General features: G+C 39.2%; 1 protein-coding gene across 9 annotated transcripts in view; it reads right to left on the bottom strand.

Moving 5' to 3' along the window:
• LOC122551374 (abl interactor 2) overlaps positions 1-12,477 on the bottom strand; it is a 149,120-nt gene that overhangs the window by 124,162 nt on the left and 12,481 nt on the right. Inside the window, exon 1 of one of the 9 annotated variants that reach the window (XM_087988797.1) lies at positions 10,941-11,180. The exons of the other annotated variants lie outside the window; for them this stretch is intronic. The gene's annotated coding sequence lies outside the window, so the exon portion shown is untranslated. Of the gene's footprint in view, positions 1-10,940; positions 11,181-12,477 lie in introns of those variants that run through there. 9 annotated transcript variants of the gene reach the window in all.

Here is a 12,477-nt window from a genome sequence, read left to right as displayed (position 1 = left end):
ACAAGGGGGCATAGCTTTAAATTAAGGGGGGGTAGATATAGGACTGAAGTTAGGGGTAGGTTCTTCACTCAGCGAGTCGTAAGTTCATGGAATGCCCTGCCAGTAGCAGTGGTGGACTCTCCCTCTTTATGGGCATTTAAGCGGGCATTGGATAGGTATATGGAGGATAGTGGGTTAGTATAGGTTAGGTGGGCTTGGATCGGCGCAACATCGAGGGCCAAAGGGCCTGTACTGCGCTGTATTCTTCTATGTTCTATCTCACCAATCTAATTGCCTCAGATGCTTCTGTCCACAACAGTATTGGTAGGAGTGACCATTGCACAGAGTCTTTGGGAGTGCCTCCATAACACCTACCAGATAAAGCAACTCAAAACCAAGCTTTTATGAAATGCTACGGATCATCATTGTTACCAATGCACTCAAGCACAATCTGTACACTGATTTTGCAGCATATAATCTACTTTATCATTACCAACCACCTCTGGGCTGAAAGTGGTTCAAAGAAGAGTGCAGGAAAGCATGCTATGAACAGCACCAGGCATACCTAAAAATGAGATGCCAAACTTCTGAAACAACAGCACAGGATGGCTTGCATGCCAAACAGCAGAAGTAGCATGCAATACATAGATACAAGCAATGCTCCAACAGTTCAGATTAAGGTTCTGTAGCCCTGCAACATCCAGTCATGAATGGTGGTGAATAATTAAACAAAAGGTGGAGGAGCTTTGATAATTACCTCTATCTTCAATGGTGGGGAGACCAGAACGTAGGTGCAAAGACAACTGAAGCATCTGTATTCACCTTCCAACAGAAATACCAATGGTCCATCTTTATTTCTTCCTGAAGTTCCCAACATCAGATGTCAGTCCTCAGCCAGTTCAATTCACTCCACATGATATCAAGAAACCCTTGGTGCCAACAGATATATAAATGGCTATAAACTCTGACAACATATTTTGGCAATAGTACTCAAGGCTTGAGCTCCAGAAGTAGCTAAACCCCTAGCCAACTGTTCCAGGACAGCTACAGCACACTGGCACCTATCCAGTGATGTGAAAAATTGACCTGAAATAACCTATGCATGAAAAGCAGGACAAATCCGATCTGCCAGTTGCCAATTATTACCCTATCAGACTACATTCAAAGTAATGGATGGAGGCATTAAACAACATTTGCTTGGCAATAACTAATGCCCCGTTTGGGTTCTGCCAGGACTGCTCAACTCCTGACCTTATTACAGTCTTGGTGCAAACATAGATGAAAAAGCTGAACTCCAAAAGATGATATTGAATGCCCTCAGTAAATAAGGATGGCACAAAGTAACCCTAGATAAACTGAAGTCAATGGGAATCAGGGTGAAAACTCTCCCATAGGTGAAGTGGCATCTCGCACAAAGGAAGGTGCTTGTATTTGATGGAGGTCAGTCATCTCAATCCCAGGAATTTCTCAGAATAGTGTTCCCGGTTCATCAATCTTCAGGTGCTTCATCAATAACCATCATAAAAGGTCAGAAGAGGGGATGTTTGCTGATGATTGTACAATATTCAGCACCATTTGCCATTCCTCATAATTAAGCATCTCATGTTAATATATCAATTTAATTACTGTCATAAGTACCAAGATACAGTGAAAAGCATTTTGTGTGCAATCCAGGCAAATCATACTTTAAGTAAGTATACCAGGGTAACAGAACACAATGAACATATTGTTACAGATACAGACAAGATGCAGAGAAAGATCAATGTATGAATGGTCCATTCAAAACTTTGATAAAAGCGGGAAACAAGATATCCTTGAATGTGTTCTCAAACTTTTATATCTTCTGCCAAGCAGAAGAAGGTAAAAGTGCATTTAACTGGGATAGGAAGAGTCTTTGATTATGTTGGCTGCTTTCCCAAGGCAGCTGGAAGTATAGATGAAGTCAATGGATTGAAGGTTCGTTTACATGAAGTAATTGGCGGTGTTCATAATTCTCTGCAATTTCTTGCTGTCTAGGGCATACCAAGATGTGATGGATCTGGATAGGATGCTTTCTATGGCGCATCAATAAAAATTGGTAACAGTCATTGTGGACATGCCGCATTTCCTTAGCTTTCTGAGCAAGTAGAGACACTGGTGTGCTTTCTTGATTATAGCATCATTGTGGATAGATCGTTAGTAATATTTGCTCCTAGGAACTTCAAGCTCTCAACCACCTCCACCTCAGCACCACTGATACAGACAGGGGCACGTCCTCCACTCCATTTCCTGGTCAAAATCCAGCTACCTTTGCTTTGTTGACATTAAGGGAGAGATTATTGTCTTTACACCATGCCACTATGCTCTCTCTCTCTCTCCTGTACTCTTTCTTATCATTGTTTAAGATCCAACCCAGTACAGTGGTGCCATCAACAAACGTGTAAATGGAGTTGAAGCAGAATTTGGCCTCACAAAGTAACATTCATGCACACAATGACCATCTTGAAAATGAAAAGATTTACCACCTCCCTTTGAAATTCAATGGTGCTTCCATAATTGAATCCCCCACTGTCAATACCCTTGGAATTATCAATGATCAGAAACTCAACTGGACTCACTAAATAAACAGTCAGATGTTAGGAATATTGCAGCCAGTAACTTACCTCCAGACTAAGAGGCATTTGGATGGGTATATGAATAACGAGGGTTTGGAGGGATATGGGCTGGGTGCTGGCAGGTGAGACTAGATTGGGTTGGGATATCTGGTCAGTATGGATGGGTTGGACCAAAGGGTCTGTTTCCATGCTGTACATCTCTATGACTCCAAATGTCTGTCCATCATCTGCAAATGCACAAGTCAGGAGTGTGATGGTATATTCCCCTCTTGCCTGGATAGGTGCAGCTTCAACAACACTCAGCAAGCTTGACACCATCCAGGACAGAGCAGCACACTTGACTGGCACCACATTGACAAGCACCCATTCCCTCCAGCTCTGGCACTCAGTAGCAGCAGCATTATTTTAAAAGATGCCTGCAGAAATTCAAAGATCCTCAGACAGCACCTTCCAAACTCTCAATCACTTCAATCTAGAAGGACAAGGGCAGCAGGGAACACCACCCACTCAAGTTCCATTCAAGCTACTCCCCACCCTGACTTGGAAATATATCAGGAGAAAGTGAGGGCTGCAGATGCTGGAGATCAGAGCTGAAAATGTGTTGCTGGAAAAGCGCAGCAGGTCAGGCAGCATCCAAGGAACAGGAGAATCGATGTTTAAGGCATAAGCCTTCCTGAAGAAGGGCTTATGCCTGAAACGTCAATTCTCCTGTTCCTTGGATGCTACCTGACCTGCTGCGCTTTTCCAGCAACACATTTTCAGCTTGGAAATATATCACCACTCCTTCACTGCCACTGTGTCAAAATCCTTGAATTCCCTTTTTGTGGTTCTAAAAGGTACTCACCACAAACTTCTCAAGGGCAACTGGGATGGGCAATATAAATGCTGGACAGCAAGCGACTCTCATGTCCCAAGAATGAATTTCAAAAGAATTCGACTTGATTGGCACCCCACCGATCACCTTAAAAATGCTGTTCCTCCACCACAGTACACTGTTGCCACTGTGACAAATCTACAAGATGCACCAAGGAAACTCAATAAGACTCCTTTCACAGCACCTTCCAAAACTGCAATTCCCCAACAGTGTGCCATTCTGACTTTGACCCAGATTGCCGCCTCACTGGGTCAAAATCTTGGGACTCCCTTTGTGACAGCAATGTGGCCATACCTATAAAAAATGGACTGTGACATTTTAAGGCAGTAACTCACCACCATCTTCTCAAGGGAAATAGAGTGGGAAATAAATGCTGGCTGAACTAGCAGCATCCATATTTTGTGAAAGATTTTTGTTTACAAACTGCCTTCCATACTGACATTATAATAAATCGCCAGTAAAACCTTGACATTTGAAGTTCAGAGCACCCTGCAAGCTTCAATTTGATTGTATGCTACAAACTGTCTGATATATTGTGAGGAGATTCAATCCAACAAGAACCATCCTTTAAATTCCTTGTAATCCTATTTCAAGGAAAAGAAAGGTTAGCAGAGTATAGAATCTTGTCACCAACTATCAGGCAGGCAAGCAAGCAATTTTTATTTATCTGACACTAAGATTACTGCAAACTGATTAAAATTCAATTTAAGAACTTTAAAGCTGGCAAAACCAATTAATCCTTCTATCAGACTTTATGGCTAAAAGGTCTCCAAGACTAGTCATTTTCAAACCAACTTTTCAAAATACCCAACTGCTGTTGCTACAATTGATGACAGGGAAAGGCAAAGAATTGAAAACTAAAGAACCATTCAGAACTTGGAGATACACTAATAAAGAGTCGACCACCATCAGTCCAATCTATGATGCAAATCTAGCCTATGAGAATTTATTTTGAATACAGCAGGATTAACATCAAAATTTAAATTTTGAATGTATACATTCGTAATGTAAACCCCTATGTAAACAATTGCTGGTCATGGTAAAGTCGCAGGTCTATTAACTTCAGTGGTGCTACAGACCATTCTCAAACTTTATCGCAGGTCTCTGCTGACCATAAATTAAAATTCAGCAATCTGTCTTTCAAAGAAATGTATTTTTTCCCTTTTAAACTTAAGATTTCCTCAGTTCCTGAGCTGTTTCCTCCAGCCATGATGAAATGTTCCATTTAACCTGACAAAGTAAAAAGCACATCACATATCAATGTGCACTGTATTAAATTAAATGACAAATACATTAACTCAGCAGGCTTTTAACATATGCTTTAAGACTGTGGCAAATTAGATTTAAAATGGATGCCATTCACTTTTTTACAAATCTAAAATGGATATTCAGAAACATACAGCAATGAGCGCTTGATTTATGAATTTTGTCCCAATGGCCACAATACCTTGAAAACAAAGAATTGGAACCAGTTAAGACCCAAAACTCTCAATCCAATCAGAATTACAGATCCCCCTCATCATAATTAAGGACAGAAAATAACAGATTCTGCAATATTGTCACACATCTAAGTAACTGTTGCTTTAATCATTATAGAAATTTATGAAAACACAAGTCAGAACCTTTCTTTTGGTAGTTGGTTTTGAATAAATTTCTGATCAGCATTCCATTTATTTCCCAAGAAATTCAATTGAGGAGGAAAACAAGATGGCTCCTCAACAACTACTTCATCTCAAGCAAATCTACACATTGGAGAGTAATTAACTCGTGACCTTTTCAAATTTGGCTTATTTACTAAAACATGTATTCAGAATTTGAGCAAAGCTTTCAAGAATTGCCCCTACTTGAAATGGGATGGTGATGTGGGTTTCTTTCTTTAAATGCATCAAATCCCTATTGTGTTACATGCAAACATAGATGCGAGGAGACGACGACTGAGCTTCTTGAGCATGCTCCATATTAGTTAAGATCATGGATGATCTAATTTCAACCTTAAGTCCACATTTCCACTTTTCATCAATGACCTTTCATTTCTTTGCTCAGCAAGAATCTATATACCTTTGCTCTAAAAAATATTCAAAGATTTTGCTTCCACCTATTTCTGAGCAAGAAAATTACAAAGACCCATGATCTTCAAAAAACAAAATTGCTTCATTTCTCTCAAATGGGTGAACTCTTACTTTCTAGTTCTAGTGACCCCTAGTTCTAGATTTGCCCACAGGAGACATCCTTTACATAATCACTTTGGCCAACCCCTTCAGGATCTTGTATGTTTCACTCAAGTTCCCTCATTCAAATTTCAGCAAAGACAAACTGAATTCTTCCTCATAAAATAGTTTGCCCATTCTAGTTACTTGTCTAGTAAACATTCTAACATCCTTCATTAAATAAGGAGACCAACATGGTACACAGTGCTCTGCAAAACAAATATAATATCCCTATTTCTACATATAAAGTGAAAATTCTGGAACTCAGTAGGTTTGATAGCATCTGCCAACAGAAGAATAGAGTTAATCTTTTGACACAAACAATTTCTGCAGATTTCCTGACTTTTATATTTACCTCCTCTCACAATAAGCAATAACATTCGGTTGGCTTTCATGATTACTTGCTGTACCTGTGCACTAGCATTCTGTGATTTATGCACTCGGGCACCCCAATCTCTCTGCAATTCAGAGCTTTGCAATCTCTCACTATTTAGAAAATACAACTTTTTTCCAAAGTTTCCCTCATTACGCTCTAATTCCAGATCTTTGCCTGCTCATTTAATGTGTCTATTTGTAGTCTTTTTCATGACTTACTTTTCCACCAAACTTTGCTATTAGCATATTTAGCAAATGTGTCATTCATATAAATTGTAAAAAAAAGTTGATAGCCTAACATTGCTTCCTGTTGCATCCCATTCACTACATCTTGGCAAGCAGAAAAAAAAATGCTGCTTCCATTTCTGTTAGCTAGCCATACGTTAACCACTACACCATAAATCATTTTCAACAATAATCTTTGAAGTGGCATTTTATCAAATGCCTTTTGGAAATTTAAGTTGAGACAAGGGGTTTCCATTTTATCAACTGTATGTTACTTAGACAGAAAACACAAAAAATACGAGTAGAGCATTCTGCATTGTTAAAAGATTAAATTGGACTATCTCCCTGGACATTAATGTAATGTTAAAGGGTTAAACTGCACTGTCTTCCTCCAGAAACTGAACATTCTAGAGGTGGGTGGGGATGGCATTCATGCAGAAATGTGAATGTCTCATACTTCATTTAGACAGTCATTTGCGACTACTCTCCTTCTATTATCAAATTAAACTGTCATTCAGTCCCTTCCATTCAGAAATACTTTCATAGCCACCTCCCAGCCAATCAGGTTCATTTGCGTGATCCTCCACGATACTGAAGAAACACATCCCCTTTATTCAAGTCAGTTGGTAATGCTTACAGGTACTCTGACCACCTCACCCACCCTCAATAACCACGTTACCCGAGGTACGATGGTAGGATAAGGTCATCCTTGAAGATAAAGTAAATGTAAACACCCTCATCCTGGGGAAACATTATGCAAACGATTTCTTGACTGTGAGATTCCCCAAGACAACGTAGGTGTGATATGTCCTAGTTTCAGAAATGGCTATGAAAGCATTTCTGAATGGAAGGGACCGAATGAGAGTTTAACTTGACAATAGCAGAACAGCAGTAAATGGCTCCCCAAATGAAGTGACAGTCATCCACATTCCTGCACATATGTCACCCGCAACCAAAGGCAGTACAGTTTAACCCTTTAACATTACATTAATGTCCAGAGAGATAGTACAATTTAATCTTTTAACATTACACTTGCTTTTTATTTCCTTGCATTTTTGAATAAAGGAGTTACATTTGCTATCTTCCAATCTAATGAAACCTTCCCCGGCATCAAAGTAATTTCAGAAAATTACACCCAACACAACTATCCCAAAAGCCATTCTTTAATATCCTAAAATGAAGTTCATCAGAGCTTAGGGAATAAAGCACACATCCCCAACAATTTGCTTGCAGCACTTAACTAGATACTAAATTTCTTGCATTCCTTCCTCCCATTTCCTTAAATACGATATTTCTAGGATGACGCATCCACAGCATAGATCTATTCAATTCATCGGTCATCTCCTTACTTTTCATTAATTCCCCAGTCTCTCTTTCTAGAAGTTAAACATTCACTTGGTTGCCTTCTTTCCTTTTTACTTATCTGAATAAACTGTTACTGTCTGTTTTGACATTTCCAGGTAAACTTCTTTCTCTCATATTAGTTGTCGTTTACTCCCACCTGCCCTCTGGACAATAAATGCTGGACTAGCCAGCAAAGTCCACATCTCATAAATGAATTTTAAAAATACTCTATTTTAAGACTTTCAGTCATTCTGTGCCATTCTGTCCAAGCATTTGGCCTATCACTCCAAAAAACTTTGCTTTTTCTTTACATTTGACGCAAGGTTGGGAATTATGATTTCAAACAAGGTGCAAAGACAAAATAGCAGTACATGTGATTATAGTTTCTCTGTAATATTGTCGCTTGAGATGTTTCAATGATAAAAGTCACAAGGTTTAGAGATGGTATCTAAATAACCTTGGTGAGTTGCTTCAGTACATCCTGTAAATTAGAGCTTATGCAGCTATATGCACTGGTAGTAGAGGGGAAAACACAGTGTAAGTCAGGAACAGGAGTAGGCTGTATGGCCCCTCGAGCCTGCTCTGTCACTCAATAGGGTCATGGCTGATCTGACATGTGCACTTTCTTGTCCTTTTCCCATAACCCTCAGTTTCCCCACTGATCAAGAGTTTATCTCAACCTTCAATCTACACAAGGACCCCAAGAATAAACAGGTGAATAACCATGATAATAAAGGCAGATTTGTGCCTCAGCATACAAAGATCAGGCAGCTCTGGATCCCAGTTAGAAATTGGAAAGTGAAATCAGGCAGTGAATATATACCAACAGTGGAATAACTGACACAGAAGTGAAGGCTGAATAACTCAGTAAGATGCAAATAGGAAGAGGGTGAGAGAAAAGGAGGAAGAATGTAAAAAACATATGCCGTTTGAACAAACAAATTCTTTTGAAATTATTCAAAGACTGAAACTGTGTGCATCATGACAGACAGAAATAATGCAGCACTCAATGAATTCAGGGAGCACGGAGTTTGAAATAATTTCTCAATACACCACCCAGAAAATTAATATTGCAACATCCTGATTATTTCATTCATATTTTTCATGCTTCCTGCCAGAATCGTCAGTGAGCATGTTTCGTGAAAGAAAAGCCAAACACAGTGTGAAACATTCTGGGGCGCAGCAGGAGTATAACAAGAACAGAATTAAATTGGAGCTTCAACAGATGCGATTGATATTGAGGGATCTGTGTACCTAGATGGGCTGTAATCACAGGCAACATGGCAAGGAGAAGAAAAAACTTCACATGCAGAATCTCACCTACCACTAATAAAGCTATAAAGCAACAAGGAACAACCTCCAACAGCACAATACCCTGTATGCCAGAGGATGTGGAGAACGCTGGTACAATTGCAGCATTTATGAGGCATTTGGATGGGTATATGAATAGGAAGGCTTTGGAAGGATATGGGCCGGGTGCTGGCAGGTGGGACTAGATTGGGTTGGGATATATGATCGGCATGGACGGGTTGGACCGAAGAGTCTGTTTCCATGCTGTACATCTCTATGACTATTTCCAAACTGTAATTTGATTCAAGTTTTACTATTTATGATTTGCTTTTAAGGGGAACCTTGATAACTTAAAACTGCCCCTTCCCCCAAAAATAAAGAACACCCATTGTTTCCAGCAATCTCCTCTATCCTGTTTCTGACTATTGCTCTCTGCTTTTTTTTGGCACCCCTTAATTTCAGAGAGGTAGAAGTTATTATTGGTATCGGATCCAATTCAGATCACCTGGCCAATCAACTATTCTTCACAAGAACATAAACAACATACATGGTTAATAAACTGCGGGGACAGGGCAATACACCCAGCCCTAGTCACACCCTCATTCCATTTCTGCAAATAAAGTTTCCAACTGAAACCAGAAGCAAAACATCAGTCTGTGACACAGAGGCCAACTGGGTAAAAACAGTGAACCCAGTATTGTGCAGCAATCAAATCTGTGATCTTCCTGGTCATTAAGAGCAAGCTAACAGGACACCTATAAAAGTAGGGTATCACATCTTCTAGTTCAGTCCTGCATTGAAACAGATATCAGTTTTACATAAAAACAGCACAGAAGCATGTACACAACAAAAGCAGCAATGGTAAAATGCAAATAAAAAACTACTGTCATGAGTACTAGAGAGTCTATTTGTTATTTAATTACTCATACAAACATTCAAACTGTTGTTACCAATACATCAGATTGTGCCGAAATGATATTAATACTCAATATGTTTTTTTAAGTAGCACTATGAAGTGTTATATAGTAAACTCTTATGCAGGCCATTCGCAGTCTATCTTTACTTCACTGATGACTTGTTGCAACACGTGTTATTGGACTTCCATTTACAGTCTGATTGGCTCAGTGGTGTTGGTTGATTTGAGATTCAGAGCAGATCCTTTCTTATTTCTCACTCCGCAGAAAGAGAAGGAAGCTAATCGTACAGCTATGTGATATAATGACAGCAGCCATATTGTAAGTTACAAAGACCCAACAAACTGACCTTATTGTTCTTTAACACCAAAATAAAAGTAAGGATGCGCAATTTAGCACAACCAAATTTACCTCTACGGTATATTAACTCCCCCATTGAAGCTGTTCCCTCCAGTGCATTCACTTTTTAACTTCTCCCAAATATATAAAGCTGCCTATGAAACTTCCCACAATCCCAAAATTTATTAAGTTCAACCTTCTTCAGTTTAATACTTCCATTTGTTGTAATAACATCAACAACTTACTTCATTTATATACAGCCTTTGAAGTAAAATGTCTCAAAGGTGTTTTACCAAACTGCTATTCAACAAAACTTGATACAAATCACAAAAAGAGCTTCAGGACAGGTGATATGGTCATAGTGGTAGGTTTGACAAAGCAGCTTAAAGTAGAAGACAGAGCAAGAGGCAGAGAATTGGTAAATTCAAACACCCCTGAAGCAAATTGCATTTGGCCACACTTAATTCTGATTATTGCTTCTTTCATATCTTGTTAATGTTATGCAGATTTTCATTTCTTTGTCTGCTGGCCATCCTGACTACCTCAAATCTCTGTCTACACAGTATATAATTAAACTGTAATCCACTTTTTGCTCTACACTAGTCTAAGAAAAACTTAATTTCTACCTCGAACAGTTGTTAAAGTGCACTTTATTTGCTGCACTCCACAGCTACCTAAAACCTCCAACTGACCTGCACCACACAAATACTCCTATCACTCTGATTGTGACCTCTCTCCCTTAGGAAAGCATGCCAATGCCCAAAAGGTTCAGGCATTCTGGTAAAATATCTAAGTGTACCTTTCAGTGATGACTCCTTTTCCCATTTTACTCTTCGTGTTGTGAGCCTGAATGCTCATCTGGCAAAAGGAGAAACACCCGGTGCTTCTTTTTTACTCCATAATTCAAAAGGTACCCTGCAGCAAGTTATTAATTAGTTCTTTCCATGCTGTACATCTGTACAACTCTTAACAAGATCAGGGGCGGAATCTGTCTCAATGTTGAATTCCCTTTTGCAAGAGGTCAATTGAAGCATCCAACTATTATCCCAGCTAACTCAGCACAGATCAAGGATCACATTGTGACCTCCGTGCCATTCAATGAACATACAGATGTCAAAATGTTCACATTAAATCTGTCCTATTTATACTCCCTTAATTCTGTAATCCTGTAATGAAAATAAAAGTCACTAATCAGCAGTGGAAAGGCCTAGACCATACGGCAGTGAATGAACTGTCAGCACCAGGCATCCTTTGTAACCTTTGTAACTACACTGCTTTGTGACAATATCAGCAGAAATATAGCCTCATTCCAATACAAAACACAAGATTCAAAAAATCATGAGAAAATACTAAACAATTCACTAACGCTCACCTCTTGGTGCATAAGCTCTCCCATTGCAATACCATCTCTCATATTAATTTGCTCAAAACTCATCCCTCTGATACATTACCCCTCCCATTCATTTCCAGTGCTAATGTAACACCCTCAAAGCTTTTATCTTTTGAAAGAACAAACTTTCATTTTACAGTCACATTTTTGTATGAATTACTTTGCAGTTAAGCAGCTTCTTTTACATTCAAATCAATATTTTTAAAGGTAGATATTCTTTTTTTAAAAAAGTGATTAATGATCAGACAAAGTGCTCTCAAAACAGTAGATGGACAAGTAAAGGCCAGAACACAAAAGGGTTTTCCTGCTTCAAATCGTGCCATGGGATCTTTTACCTCACAAACAATTTGAACATCGATTCTAAGGACAGCTGTTTTGAAAGTTCAATGCTCCCTCAATAATACAATGGATTGTCAGCATCTTATGGATTTATAAACCTGAAGTACATCTTGAGCTATAAATTTCACCTATTCTATTCAACACTGCCTTTCACTCTACTTTTTGTCATTTACATAAATGATTTGTGGAGCATAAGAGATACAATTAGTAAGTTTGCAGATGACACCAAAATTGGAGGTGTAGTGGACAGCGAAGAGGGTTACCTCAGATTACAACAGGATCTGAACCAGATGGGCCAATGGGCTGAGAAGTGGCAGATGGAGCTTAATTCAGATAAATGCGAGGTGCTGCAATTTAGGAAACCAAATCTTAATAGGATTTATACACTTAATGGTAAGATCCTAGGGAGTGTTGCTGAACAAAGAGACCTTGGAGTGCAGGTTCATAGTTCCTTGAAAGTGGAGTCACAGGTAGATAGGATAGTGAAGGCGGAGCTTGGTATGCTTTCCTTTATTGATCAGAGTATTGAGTACAGGAGTTGGGAGGTCATGTTGCGGCTGTACAGGACATTAATTAGGTCACTGTTGGAATATTGCGTGCAATTCTG

Source organism: Chiloscyllium plagiosum, unplaced genomic scaffold, assembly GCF_037043375.1.
Source record: "Chiloscyllium plagiosum isolate Xiang-an unplaced genomic scaffold, Cpla_swu_hap1 HiC_scaffold_7, whole genome shotgun sequence".
In the NCBI taxonomy this organism is placed as follows: domain Eukaryota; kingdom Metazoa; phylum Chordata; class Chondrichthyes; order Orectolobiformes; family Hemiscylliidae; genus Chiloscyllium; species Chiloscyllium plagiosum.
The sequence above is the reverse complement of the archived record's forward strand: the minus strand, read 5'-3'. Positions and strand labels throughout refer to the sequence as shown.